This window comes from Ranitomeya imitator, chromosome 4 (assembly GCF_032444005.1).
Source record: "Ranitomeya imitator isolate aRanImi1 chromosome 4, aRanImi1.pri, whole genome shotgun sequence".
Classification (NCBI taxonomy): Eukaryota; Metazoa; Chordata; class Amphibia; order Anura; family Dendrobatidae; genus Ranitomeya; species Ranitomeya imitator.
The window spans coordinates 620,366,435-620,380,321 of record NC_091285.1 but is presented as its reverse complement, the minus strand read 5'-3'; the positions used below and the strand labels follow the sequence as shown (position 1 = coordinate 620,380,321).

Below are 13,887 nucleotides of genomic sequence, written 5' to 3'. Positions count from 1 at the left end.
TTGGCCTGCATCATAATAGTCAATAGACCAGTAAAGCTATGTGCACACGTATCTTTGAGGTCTGCGGATTTTGCTGTAGCAGATTTGAGAAATCCGCAGGTAAAAGGCACTGCGTTTTACCTGCGGATTTAACACGGATTTTATCCGGATTCCACCTATGGTTTTCACCTGCGGATTAGTGTTATGGAACTGGTGTAAACCGCTGCGGAATCCGCACAAAGAATTGACGTGCTGCGGAATGCGTTTTTTTCTGCTGCATGGGCACAGCAGTTTCTGTTTTCCATAGGTTTACATGGTACTGTAAACTCATGGAAAACTGCTGGGGACCCGCAGCAAAATCCGCAACGTGTGCACATAGCCTAATAGAACACTGACTCTGCCTGCATCGTTATAGTCAATAAAGGCACAGATGATTGGCCTCGGGGAGACCAAAACATCCAACACTGCGGAGACACCATCACGTGTTTCTCAACGCAGTGATTCCAGAACACTGCCCCATCCCTTATGGGAAATATGCAGATGCATGTAAAGAAGCTGCGGAGACACCATCACGTGTTTCTCGACGCAAGCAGTGAATAGCCAGGCCTTTCCCCGGGAAGGAACAACCACGGGAAGGGCAGCATCCTATGAAGGAAAGCCACCTATGCCAAGCATGGTATCCATCCACAGACAGCTGTTTCGGGGTGTTTGCCCCTCATCAGTGTGGAGTAGGAATCTGGCTATTAGGAGCAGTGCCTAGTAAAAAGGCTATAAAGGCACAGATGATTGGCCTCGGGGAGACCAAAACAATGGTGATGGTGTCTCCGCAGTGTTGGATGTTTTGGTCTCCCCGAGGCCAATCATCTGTGCCTTTATAGCCTTTTTACTAGGCACTGCTCCTAATAGCCAGATTCCTACTCCACACTGATGAGGGGCAAACACCCCGAAACAGCTGTCTGTGGATGGATACCATGCTTGGCATAGGTGGCTTTCCTTCATAGGATGCTGCCCTTCCCGTGGTTGTTCCTTCCCGGGGAAAGGCCTGGCTATTCACTGCTTGCGTCGAGAAACACGTGATGGTGTCTCCGCAGCTTCTTTACATGCATCGTTATAGTCAATGGCCCCGAAGGAGCACACTGTGATTCAGCCTGCATTATAGTCAATGGCCCGTCATAGCACACTGACTCCGCCTGCATCATTATAGTCAATAGCCCCGACAGGGCCCATTATGACTCCTCCTGCATCATTATAGTCAATAGCCCCGACAGGGCCCACTATGACACCGCCTGCATCATTATAGTCAATAGCCCCGACAGGGCCCACTATGACTCCGCCTGTATCATTATAGTCAATAGCCCCGACAAGGCCCACTATGACTCCGCCTGCATCATTATAGTCAATAGCCCCGACAGGGCCCACTATGACTCCTCCTGCATCATTATAGTCAATAGCCCCGACAGGGCCCACTATGACTCCTCCTGCATCATTATAGTCAATAGCCTCGACAGGGCCCACTATGACTCCGCCTGTATCATTATAGGCAATAGCCCCGACAGGGCCCACTAGGACTCCTCCTGCATCATTATAGTCAATAGCCCCGACAGGGCCCACTATGACTCCGCCTGCATCATTATAGTCAATAGCCCCGACAGGGCCCACTATGACTCCTCCTGCATCATTATAGTCAATAGCCCCAACAGGGCCCACTATGACTCCTCCTGCATCATTATAGTCAATAGCCCCGACAAAGCCACTAAACATAGCAGAAAATGCTATGGGAACATTAGCCTAATTGTATGGCCAGCCACACACCAGTGATCCATTCCCTGTTGTCTTGACTGACAGATATTGGTACTGTACTCTGTTTGGTCCCATGGTGTGACATGAGCGGGAGCAGCCTGTGAAAATGGAATTTGGCAGAGCTGATCTGGGTCCGAGCTCACCCAGATGATCGCATCCCGTGATCATATGGATGCCCCACTTATGATGGGACAAAAATGCATAATAGAGTGTGTGCATACACACATACACCAGGAGCAGCAGCAGAGACTCAGCGCTGCACACGGGGAGAGCAAGTAAAGCAGTTTGTTTTTTTATGAAGATTATAGAAAAAAACTCTTCTAAATGGAGACAACCCCTTACGAATCCCCATGTTTCCTCCCAGTATAATAATAACACCTATACTCACCTCCCAGGACTTGTGTGACATTATGTCATGTGATCCCTATGGCCATCCCTATCCCCTCCTTCGGTGATCCCTATCCCCTCCTTCGGGCAAAACAAGATATCCGGAGGAAGTGAGAGCAGCCGACAGTTAACACTTCCTCTAGATATCAATTACATCTGTAGGAGTGGAGACTGAATCCACCGCTGATTGTCATATGATCTCTGCAGCCAATGTCTCACGAGCACCGAGGACAGTCAATACCGACACTGCTGGAACGGTGCTGGCTCCAGAGGCGAGCATAAGGGCTCGCTCCCATCAGTGTATAACTCGGAAAAGCGCTATCTGATGTTTTATCGGACCAATGTTATACTATGGGGCAGTGCTGATTCACCATGAGAAAAAAATTACAGTATGCTGCGAGTGGCTCCGCAAAGTGGATCACGCTCATCCATTCAAGTCTATGGGTGCGGGCAAAAGATTAGACCGCACATCACTGACAGAGAAGATGGAGACATTAAGTTCTCCGTACCAGTGTGCGAGAGCATCAGATCACAAGAGGACACTGAGCTCAAATCCTGATCAGTGTCATTAGAAAAACCATCCGATTCTCTCACACGACAATTATCGCGCCCGTCACCCCGGCCAAGGTGTCATGGTCTTACATATATAATAATAAATTCTAGGGAAAAAAGGAGATTTTTGTGTACTCACCATAAAATCTTTTTCTCCGAGCCAATCATTGGGGGACACAGGACCATGGGTGTTATGCTGCTGCCACTAGGAGGACACTAAGTAAACAGAAAGATTAACTCCTCCTCTGCAGTATACACCCCTTCACTGGCTACAATTCAACCAGTTCGGTAGTAAAGCAGTAGGAGCATGAACAAATGACAAACTATGTCAAAACCAAGGAAGCAACAACAAGCCAAACAGGCTAACAGGGTGGGTGCTGTGTCCCCCAATGATTGGCTTGGAGAAAAAGATTTTACGGTGAGTACACAAAAATCTCCTTTTCTCCTACGCCTCATTGGGGGACACGGGACCATGGGATGTCCCAAAGCAGTCCCTGGGTGGGAAGCAAGATATGCTAATACCCCATGTACCACTGGCTTACGGCTAAGGTACTGCCGATTGCAGAATGCGCCTGCCAAGGGCGGCGTCTGCAGAAGAGAGAGAATGAATGTGGCAATGTTTGGTAAAAGTGTGCAAACTGGACCATGTCGCAGCCTTGCAGACCTGCTGTGCTGACGCCTGGTGTCGAATGGCCCACGAGGCGCCCACCGACCGAGTAGAATGGGCCTTGATCCCTGCTGGCATAGGAACACCTTTGGCACGATAGGATTCTTGAATAGCCGACCGAATCCATTTGGCTAGAGTAGCTTTGGAAGCGGGAGAACCCTTCTTTAGTCCCTCTGGAAGTACAAACAGGACATCCGACGTGCGGAAGGGAGCCGTCCGCGAGACGTACCGGCGAAGAGCCCTTACCACATCAAGAGTGTGCAGAGCCTTTTCAATGCGATGGACTGGTGCTGGACAGAACGAAGGCAGAACAATCTCCTCGTTGAGGTAGAAAGAAGAAATGACCTTGGGCAGAAAAGCGGGAGAGGTCCTCAATACTGCATTGTCCGGATGAAAAATTAGAAACGGAGGGCGGCAGGAGAGTGCAGCCAGCTCCGAAACCCATCTGATGGACGTAATGGCCACTAGGAAAACTACCTTCCAGGAGAGGAAGGTCAGGGAAACGTCCTGTAGCGGTTCGTAGGAGTCTCCTGAAGAGCTCCGAGGACCAAATTAAGATCCCATGGATCCAAAGGCATTTTGTAGGGAGGTGCCACACGGGAAACTCCCTGGAAAAAAGTCTTCACCGGCAATCTATTGGCAATCTTTCGTTGGAAAAGGACTGACAATGCCGAAACCTGACCCTTTAGAGAGCTAAGTGCAAGTCCCGACTCTAGTCCAGATTGGAGAAAATCCAATATGGCAGGGATAGAAAATACCAGGGGAGATCGCCCCTGTGCATCGCACCATGAGAAGAAAATTCGCCAGGTACAGTGGTAAATGCGCATGGATACAGGTTTCCTAGCCCTGATAATGGTGGAAGACACCTTGGGAGTGAAACCCGCTTGGCCTAGAATGCAGGATTCAACGGCCAGGCCGTCAAAGACAGGGCCCCTGAGTTCTGGTGGTAAATCGGGCCCTGTGAGAAAAGATCCACACGATCTGGAAGACGCCAGGGGATGTCGGCGACCAGCTGAACCAGTTCCGCGTACCATGCCCGGCGCAGCCAGTCCAGCGCGACGAGGATCACTGGTACCCCCTCTGCCCTGATCTTCTTGATGACCCTCGGCAGCAGGGGAAGAGGGGGAAAATGTACGGGAGGCGGAATTGACGCCAAGGCAGGACCAGGGCGTCTACTCCGATGGCCAGTGGGTCGAGTGACCGTGCAAAGAACTGTGGAACCTTCTTGTTCAACCTGGATGCCATGAGATCCACATCCGGGGTCCCCCAGCGATGACAAATCTGCTGGAAAACCTCCAGGTGAAGGGACCACTCGCCCGAGGCGAGGCCCTGGCGGCTGAGGAAGTCCGCCGCCCAATTCTCCACACCTGGTATGTGGATCGCCGAGATGGGTGAATGGTTGGACTCTGCCCAACACAGGATGTGGGACACCTCGAGCATAGCCGTCTTGCTGCGGGTTCCCCCTTGACAGTTGATGTACGCCACGGCCGTGGCATTGTCAGACTGGATTCTGACAGGGTGACCCGCCAGAAGGTGGTGAAACTGGAACAATGCTAGCCTGATAGCTCGTATCTCCAGGAGATTGATGGAAAGGCGAGACTCTCGAGTGGACCACCGCCCCTGTGCTGTGTGATGGTTGAAAACCGCCCCCCAGCCCATGAGGCTGGCATTGGTGGTCACCACCAGCCACCGCACTGGGAGAAAAGACCTTCCCTGGATTAGGGAGGACTTCAGCGTCCACCCCCTGAGGGTCTTCCTGATCCGTGGGGACAGGGTGATGCGGCGGTCGAGGGAGGACGGGTTGCCGTCCCACGCCGACAGTAGCGCATGCTGTAGGGGACGAAGGTGAAATTGCGCGAATGGAACCGCTTCCGTGGCTGCTACCATCTGCCCGAGAATGCGCATGCTGAATCGGATGGAGTGGGAAACTGGACGTGAAAGACTTTGAGCTACCTGCTGCAAGGCCAAGTCTTGAGGGAGAATGACCAGACCGCGAGAAGTGTCCAGTGTCATCCCAAGAAAGGAGATCCGTTGGGCCGGAATCGGAGAGGATTTTTCGAAGTTTATCTTCCAACCCAGGCGAGAAAGAGTATCCACCGTGAGAACGACGGACTCTTCACAGGCTGGGTAAGAAGGACCTTTTATCAGTAGGTCGTCCAGGTAAGGAAGTACCACCACTCCCCTAGAATGAAGAATGGCCATGGCAGCCGCCATGACCTTCGTGAAGACTCTGGGAGCGGTGGCGAGACCGAAAGGCAAGGCCACAAATTGGAAGTGTTCTCCGCGAAATGCGAAGCGGAGGAACTGCTGATGCGGAGGAAAGATTGGGATGTGGAGGTAAGCATCCTTGATGTCTATGGACGCCAGGAATTCTCCTTTTTCCATGGACGCGACCACAGAACGGAGGGATTCCATTCTGAAATGTCGAATTTTGACAAATTTGTTTAGAAGTTTTAGGTCCAGAATCGGACGCAGCGATCCGTCCTTCTTTGGGACCACGAATAGGTTCGAGTAGAACCCTTTGAACCTTTGGTCTAGGGGAACCGGAATGATGACTCCGTCCCTTTGAAGTGCCCATATGGCCTGGAGAAAAGCTTTTGTCTTTGATTTGGGAGGGCAAGACTGGAAGAAGCGCGTGGGGGGGGAGGAAAATTCTATTTTGTATCCGGTGGACACCAGATCCCTGACCCACTCGTCGGAAACGACCGAGAGCCAGGCTTGACGGAACAAAAGTAGACGCCCTCCTACTTTGTTGGTGCCCCCCAGATGTTGCAAGGAGTCATTGCGTGGAGGGTCTAAGGGATCTGGATCCCTTAAACCCGGATGGTCTCGGTCTGGGTTTCCAGTTACGGTTAGGTCTGTAAGAGACCTGGGGGCCTTGGTCACCGCGCGAGCCTCGTCCTAATGCTGAGGCCGAGGGCGCAGATGACCAGTTGGTATTGTTACGAAAGGGCCGAAATCGGGGTTGTTGTTGATACCGAAATGGCCGGGTAGGCTTTTGTTGGGGAAGAAATTTACTTTTTCCCCCGGTGGCATCCGAGATTATTTGGTCTAATTTTTCTCCAAATAAACGACCAGCCTGGTAGGGCAGAGATGTCAAAGAGCGCTTGGAAGCTGAATCTGCTCGCCAATCCCTGAGCCACAGGGCTCTTCTAATGGAGATTGCATTCGCGGCTGCCTGTGCAGCGCAATTGGCGGCGTCTATTGAGGCACTGACCACGAAATCCCCAGCCTGGGCTATCTGGTTAGCCAGGTTGATCGCTTCTGGAGGTAAGTCGCTAACTTGGATGGTAGTGGAAAGCGTCTTGGCCCAAGCGACCATAGCCTTAGCCACCCAAGAGGCAGCGAAAGATGGGAAGAGAGAGGCTCCTGTGGCCTTGAAGATGGAGCGAGCCAGATAATCAATCTGACGGTCAGAGGGGTTCTTAACCGAGGAGCCGTCTGACAGGGACAGGATGGTTTTGAAAGCGAGACGTGACACAGCAGGGTCCACTGAGGGGGACTGAAGCCAGTCCTTGATTAGTTCCTGAGGAAAAGGATATTTGGCCTCGATGGGCTTTTGACCCATGAAGCGTTTATCGGGACGGTCCCTATGTTTTTGTACAATCTCCTTGAACTCAGGATGAGTGAAAAACCCTTTGGACACGTTTAGTCTTTTTGAACGACACCACGTGTTCGGGCGTAGATACGGATTCCTCGGTCACCTTCAGGGTCAGGTTGACCGCTTCAATGAGAGAATCGAGTGTCTCTTGGGAGGAGGAGGAATCCTGAACGTAGGAATCGTCGGACTCATATTCAGAGTCGTTTGGGTTGTCTGGAGAAGGGGACCAGGAAGCGGAGCTCGCCGACGCTGAAAAACTAACTGGCCCATGGTCAGGGGATGGAACATGGACACGTTTTCTGGAACCCCGAGAAGGAGGTGACAGAGTACGCCCCCTGCTGGGGAAACGGATCCGTACCGTCGCCCGAATCCACCACGGTCTGACCTGAAGGGGGGCCCCGGAAGGAGTCAACCGCCCTGACTAGGGAATCCATAGATCGTGACAGAGAAGCTGCCCACTCAAGGAGGCTAGGCTCCACGGCGGCATTGGCGAGAGGCGGCTGCACAGAGGCCGGGACACAATCCGCACACAACGGGTTAGTGTGAGTTTGGGGCAGGGCCGTATTGCAAGTGGCACATACAGTGAAAAACACTGTGTGCTTCTTGTTACCCTTTTTTGTCTCCTTGGATTGAGACATAGTGTCTTTAGAGACAGAGCGGGGCAGTATACACAGGGAAAGGGTTAAGCTTTCTTGAAGCAGCTTACCCACGATCCTGTGCCTGTGTCCCCGGGGAGGAATTAGCCGTGGCGGTTCCTGGACAGCGTGGGCCACCTTGCAGAGAGATGGCAATATGGCCCCCGAGATCTGCAGGGCGCCTCTCGTCCCAGACGAGAAGCGCCGATATAGGGGTCGGGGTTACGGCCGTGGGAGGGATCTGCCCACTGCGGCCTACTCCGGCTGAAAAGCCGGGGACTAAATTTCCGGCCTGCCCGGTGGTCGCAACGGAGCGTCGCTGACCACCGCAGGCCCCCAACCGCCGGCCTCCCCAGGGACTCTGCCGCAAGTACCGCCGGCGGGCGCAGGAGGGATGTGTACTCACAGTGCCCTCCGGTAATGCAGGTCCCCCTGTCACCTGCGCTCCATCCATGCTTCCATTCCCATCCTCTTCTGTCATGGGATCCCATAGTGCAACGCCATGCAGTGTGGGCCTTGTCTGTCGGGCCCCCGGAGAGGTACATTAGAGCAGGCTCTATGTACTCGCCGTCTTGCAGGGGGGAAGGGAGATCGGGACCAAAGATGGAAACCGTCGCCCCAGTAAAAATTGGCGTGCTCCAGCGTCGCAGGAGAGGGACGGGGAGGTATACTCGCCTGTTGCTGGTTCGGGGGAGAACGGGCCCTATAAAAAGGGATCCGTCACCCCCTTCACTCCGTTGAATAAAAATTTACGGAAATAAAAATTAAAATAAGAAAGTTGGGGTCTGAAAACAGACCCAAGTGCCTCCTACAGACACTAAGCAAGAACTGGTTGAATTGTAGCCAGTGAAGGGGTGTATATTGCAGAGGAGCAGTTAATCTTTCTGTTTACTTAGTGTCCTCCTAGTGGCAGCAGCATAACACCCATGGTCCTGTGTCCCCCAATGAGGCGTAGGAGAAATAGAGATTCAGAAGGGGTCGTCTGAATAGTGGACGAACCCTTAATGACCGGCTATTTATTTTGTTTCTTCCTCCCAACATTTCAGCATTCATAATGTTGCATATAGGCCACTCAGGATATGGGGGCGATACAAAGGAAACACGAGTTCTTTTTAGAATCCTGGGGAAATCTTACTCAGGACGGCCATTAATTATAATTCTTCACAGTAGAAAGGAGGGAATGGTTTACAGGCACACAGCTAGAACACAGTTCTTAGCTGTAGTTGATCACAGGGGATTTATTCAAGCTTCTTTCCATCAGACAGAATCACTTCTCTTCATGCAATGCTTCATCAACGTATATGAAAGTCTCTACAGATAATTTGTCTTCACACAGTGTCTTAACCTAAGGCCTTTTTCACACGTCCTGATATTTCCGGTACCGGAGATATCCGTGTCTGTGTATAGTGTGTGTAACATGTGTAGCAACCATGTGCCGTATCAGTACCACAAGGACAGTCAGCAGAGAAGAAGCGCTACAGTAAGCGCTGTTCCCCGGCGGCGGGTGCTGAAGAAGCTCTCATCATTCTCCCCAGCTCTGCCGGCGATCAGCACGAGCAGAGGAGAATGATGAGAGTTACAGGTCCTTCTCAAAAAATTAGCATATAGTGTTACATTTCATTATTTACCATAATGTAATGATTACAATTAAACTTTCATATATTATAGATTCATTATCCACCAACTGAAATTTGTCAGGTCTTTTATTGTTTTAATACTGATGATTTTGGCATACAACTCCTGATAACCCAAAAAACCTGTCTCAATAAATTAGCATATTTCACCCATCCAATCAAATAAAAGTGTTTTTTAATAACAAACAAAAAAACCAACAAATAATAATGTTCAGTTATGCACTCAATACTTGGTCGGGAATCCTTTGGCAGAAATGACTGCTTCAATGCGGCGTGGCATGGAGGCAATCAGCCTGTGACACTGCTGAGATGTTATGGAGGCCCAGGATGCTTCAATAGCGGCCTTAAGCTCATCCAGAGTGTTGGGTCTTGCGTCTCTCAACTTTCTCTTCACAATATCCCACAGATTCTCTATGGGGTTCAGGTCAGGAGAGTTGGCAGGCCAATTGAGCACAGTAATACCATGGTCAGTAAACCATTTACCAGTGGTTTTGGCACTGTGAGCAGGTGCCAGGTCGTGCTGAAAAATGAAATCTTCATCTCCATAAAGCATTTCAGCCGATGGAAGCATGAAGTGCTCCAAAATCTCCTGATAGCTAGCTGCATTGACCCTGCCCTTGATGAAACACAGTGGACCAACACCAGCAGCTGACATGGCACCCCACACCATCACTGACTGTGGGTACTTGACACTGGACTTCAGGCATTTTGGCATTTCCTTCTCCCCAGTCTTCCTCCAGACTCTGGCACCTTGATTTCCGAATGACATGCAAAATTTGCTTTCATCAGAAAAAAGTACTTGGGACCACTTAGCAACAGTCCAGTGCTGCTTCTCTGTAGCCCAGGTCAGGCGCCTCTGCCGCTGTTTATGGTTCAAAAGTGGCATTACCTGGGGAATGCGGCACCTGTAGCCCATTTCCTGCACACGCCTGTGCACGGTGGCTCTGGATGTTTCCACACCAGACTCAGTCCACTGCTTCCTCAGGTTCCCCAAGGTCTGGAATCGGTCCTTCTCCACAATCTTCCTCAGGGTCCGGTCTCCTCTTCTCGTTGTACAGCGTTTTCTGCCACATTGTTTCCTTCCAACAGACTTACCATTGAGGTGCCTTGATACAGCACTCTGGGAACAGCCTATTTGTTGAGAAATTTCTTTCTGGGTCTTACCCTCTTGCTTGAGGGTGTCAATGATGGCCTTCTTGACATCTGTCAGGTCGCTAGTCTTACCCATGATGGGGGTTTTGAGTAATGAACCAGGCAGGGAGTTTATAAAAGCCTCAGGTATCTTTTGCATGTGTTTAGAGTTAATTAGTTGATTCAGTTGATTCAGAAGATTAGGGTAATAGGTCGTTTAGAGAACCTTTTCTTGATATGCTAATTTATTGAGACAGGTTTTTTGGGTTATCAGGAGTTGTATGCCAAAATCATCAGTATTAAAACAATAAAAGACCTGACAAATTTCAGTTGGTGGATAATGAATCTATAATATATGAAAGTTTAATTGTAATCATTACATTATGGTAAATAATGAAATTTAACACTATATGCTAATTTTTTGAGAAGGACCTGTATATTAAAGTCTGAACGATAACAGCATGTGGGGGCTTTTGGGACTATTAAGGTACCTTCACACATAACGATATCGTTAACGATATCGTTGCTTTTTGTGACGTAGCAACGATATCGTTAAGGAAATCGTTCTGTGTGACAGCGACCAACGATCAGGCCCCTGCTGGGAGATCGTTGGTCGCTGAGGAAAGTCCAGATCTTTATTTCGTCGCTGGATCTCCCGCAGACATCGCTGGATCGGCGTGTGTGACGCCAATCCAGCGATGTCTTCACTGGTAACCAGGGTAAACATCGGGTTACTAAGCGCAGGGCCGCGCTTAGTAACCCGATGTTTACCCTGGTTACCAGCGTAAAAGTAAAAAAAACAAACACTACATACTTACCTACCGCTGTCTGTCCCCGGCGCTGTGCTTCTCTGCACTCCTCCTGCACTGGCTGTGAGCGTCGGTCAGCCGGAAAGCAGAGCGGTGACGTCACCGCTCTGCTTTCCGGCCGCTGTGCTCACAGCCAGTGCAGGAGGAGTGCAGAGAAGCAGAGCGCCGGGGACAGACAGCGGTAGGTAAGTATGTAGTGTTTGTTTTTTTTACTTTTACGCTGGTAACCAGGGTAAATATCGGGTTACTAAGCGCGGCCCTGCGCTTAATAACCCGATGTTTACCCGGGGACCTCGGGATCGTTGGTCGCTGGAGAGCTGTCTGTGTGACGGCTCTCCAGCGACGCTGCAGCGATCGACATCGTTGTCGGTATCGCTGCAGCGTCGCTGAGTGTGAAGGTACCTTTACTTCCACCAACCTACACCTGCTGCCACTAATAACAGTGACAGCAGGAGCGGATGATCGGGGTATTCCGCAGCCGCCGCCTGTGATATAAAGAAATAAATGAATCAAAAACCCGGCATGGGTTCCCCCCTATTTTCTATAACCATGAAAGGTAAAACTCACAGCTGAGGGCAGAAACTCTCAGCTGTCAGCTTCTGCAAGGTAGGATATCAAGAATAGAGAGGTCCCCACGCTGTTTTATTTAACTATTTAAACAAATAATTTTAAAAAAACGGTGTGGTGGTCCCCCTCATTTTTTAAAGCTCACAGCTGGGGAATGGTATTCTTAGGCTGGTAAGGAGCCATGGATATAGGCCCTCCCAGCCTAAAAATAGGAGCCCGCAGCTGCCCAGAAAAGGCGCATCTAGTAGATGTGCCAATTCTGCGCTTTGCCCAGCTCTTCCCATCATTCTCTCCTCTACTCGCGCCGATCACCGGCAGCGCAGGGGAGGATGACAGCCATCTTCAGCACCTGCCGCCGGGGAACAGAGCTTACTGTAGCGCTTCTTCCCCGGTGCCGATGTGTGTCACACGGATGACATCAATGTGTGTTGTCCGTGTGAGGGCCGTTTTGCGGCCCGTGCTGAAGGTCAAGAAATGGACATGTCCGTGGAAACGCACTTATGTGAATGAAGACTTGGCACACACCAAAGAGGTTGCAATTAATTTTTTTTTAAATGTAGTCCAGTACATACAATTTACAGACGTTTCTGTCCTATAGACCTTCCTCAATGTACCAAAAGCATGTACTACAGGAATTATGGGGATCCCCCATAACAGATAAATATGGTAGTCTGGTAAATATAGGTGCCCTGGCTCAGAATATTACCAGGTATATGAGGCAGATGATCCAGTTCTAGTAGGGTGCTTAGAATAACAGACACGGTGTCCACCGCTTGTCATACCATGGAAACACACTGACATGTGCACAGAGCCATTCACTTGAATGTGTCCACGTGTCAGTGTGAAAACTGTCACCACACGTACCGGAGACAGAGGCCTAAGCAGAATTGTACCTTGCTCATGCAGTGAGGTGGGGGATGAGTCCGGTACTGTAGCTCTCTCACTTCTATCTTGAGGTAATAAAGATGCTCATGGCTGTCCTGACTGCTTCTTTGATTACAGCAATCGCTTCTGTGGAAGAACTGGTCTATACAGCTTGTCTGATTTGTCTGTCGGGAGACTAGCACTCCTTCCTCTTGGATGTCCCAGACACAATAATAACTTTCCCACTATCCCCTGGGGCAGAGCTAACCACTCCCTGTCTGCTATATCCCCTATTGTTGCTGGATGGTTTAGTCAGCAGCTCCTATCTGTTACAATAACTTTTTTTCCCTTTTATTGACAGCGGAGGCTCAGGTTTGTGACACGGTTTTTCCCCATCCCGAGATCTTGCACACATGGCGCTCTGTAGGTCAAGACTGCGGCCATAAGAAGAGCTACACAGGAGTGAGATTTCTAGGCCTTTATTCCCTGACTTCTACAGCATGTGATGAAGATGACGAGGTCCCCCCTTTAATTGGAGGTGGGGGGGGGGGCGGTCTACACACAGAACTTGTGGGCACTGCTGGTGCTATGATGTTCTTCTTACTACTCCTCAGAATGTAGGAATAAATTATCATCCCCTCCCTCTAAGTGAGAGGTGCGTCTCTACGAAGGCAGCTGAATGGCCAGGCATAAACCCACCCAGTTGTCACATTATTCATCCATCTCAAGTAGGAGCTTCAGAGGATCAGCACAATACAGGGATATAAGAAGGGGGCACTGCATGAAGGGCGACATTACTACCACAGACCTGTGTGTGGGGGTCTCCATGGGGGCGGGACCACCACCTCCACAGCAATGTCTGACATGGGAGAACACCCCTTTAAGGCATAAACACCACAGCCCAGGAATATGCCCCCAGCAACAGAGGCCACCCCTGCAGGTGCCCTCCTGACATCACCGGGGTCAGCAGTAATGTTCTGCCGTACACAGGAGGCTCTGACAGGCCCATAAAAGCCTCCGTGTGGGACTACTGCTCCCAGCAACCCCAGCGGAATATCACCTATGTGAGAACACCTCATACCTCCGCGCTTCCCGGCTTCCGTCCTGCTGCGCTTTCAAAATTTCCGCGCCTTCATCCAGCGTGATGACGTCACGGGTAACGGCTCGGGGCGGCCCAATGTGTGCCAACATCGGTGGGAGGGGCACGCAGGCAAAGGATTGGAACGTGTGGGCGGGGCTTGGATCCATTTACGCCATGTTT

At 50.6% G+C, this 13,887-nt stretch overlaps 1 protein-coding gene across 1 annotated transcript in view; it reads right to left on the bottom strand.

Annotated features, from left to right (window-relative positions):
* Positions 1-13,771, bottom strand: part of NCAPH (non-SMC condensin I complex subunit H) — an 82,829-nt gene extending 69,058 nt beyond the window's left edge. The window contains exon 1 of the mRNA XM_069766618.1: positions 13,708-13,771. The gene's annotated coding sequence lies outside the window, so the exon portion shown is untranslated. The remainder of the gene's footprint in view (positions 1-13,707) is intronic.
* Positions 13,772-13,887: the final 116 nt, after the last annotated feature.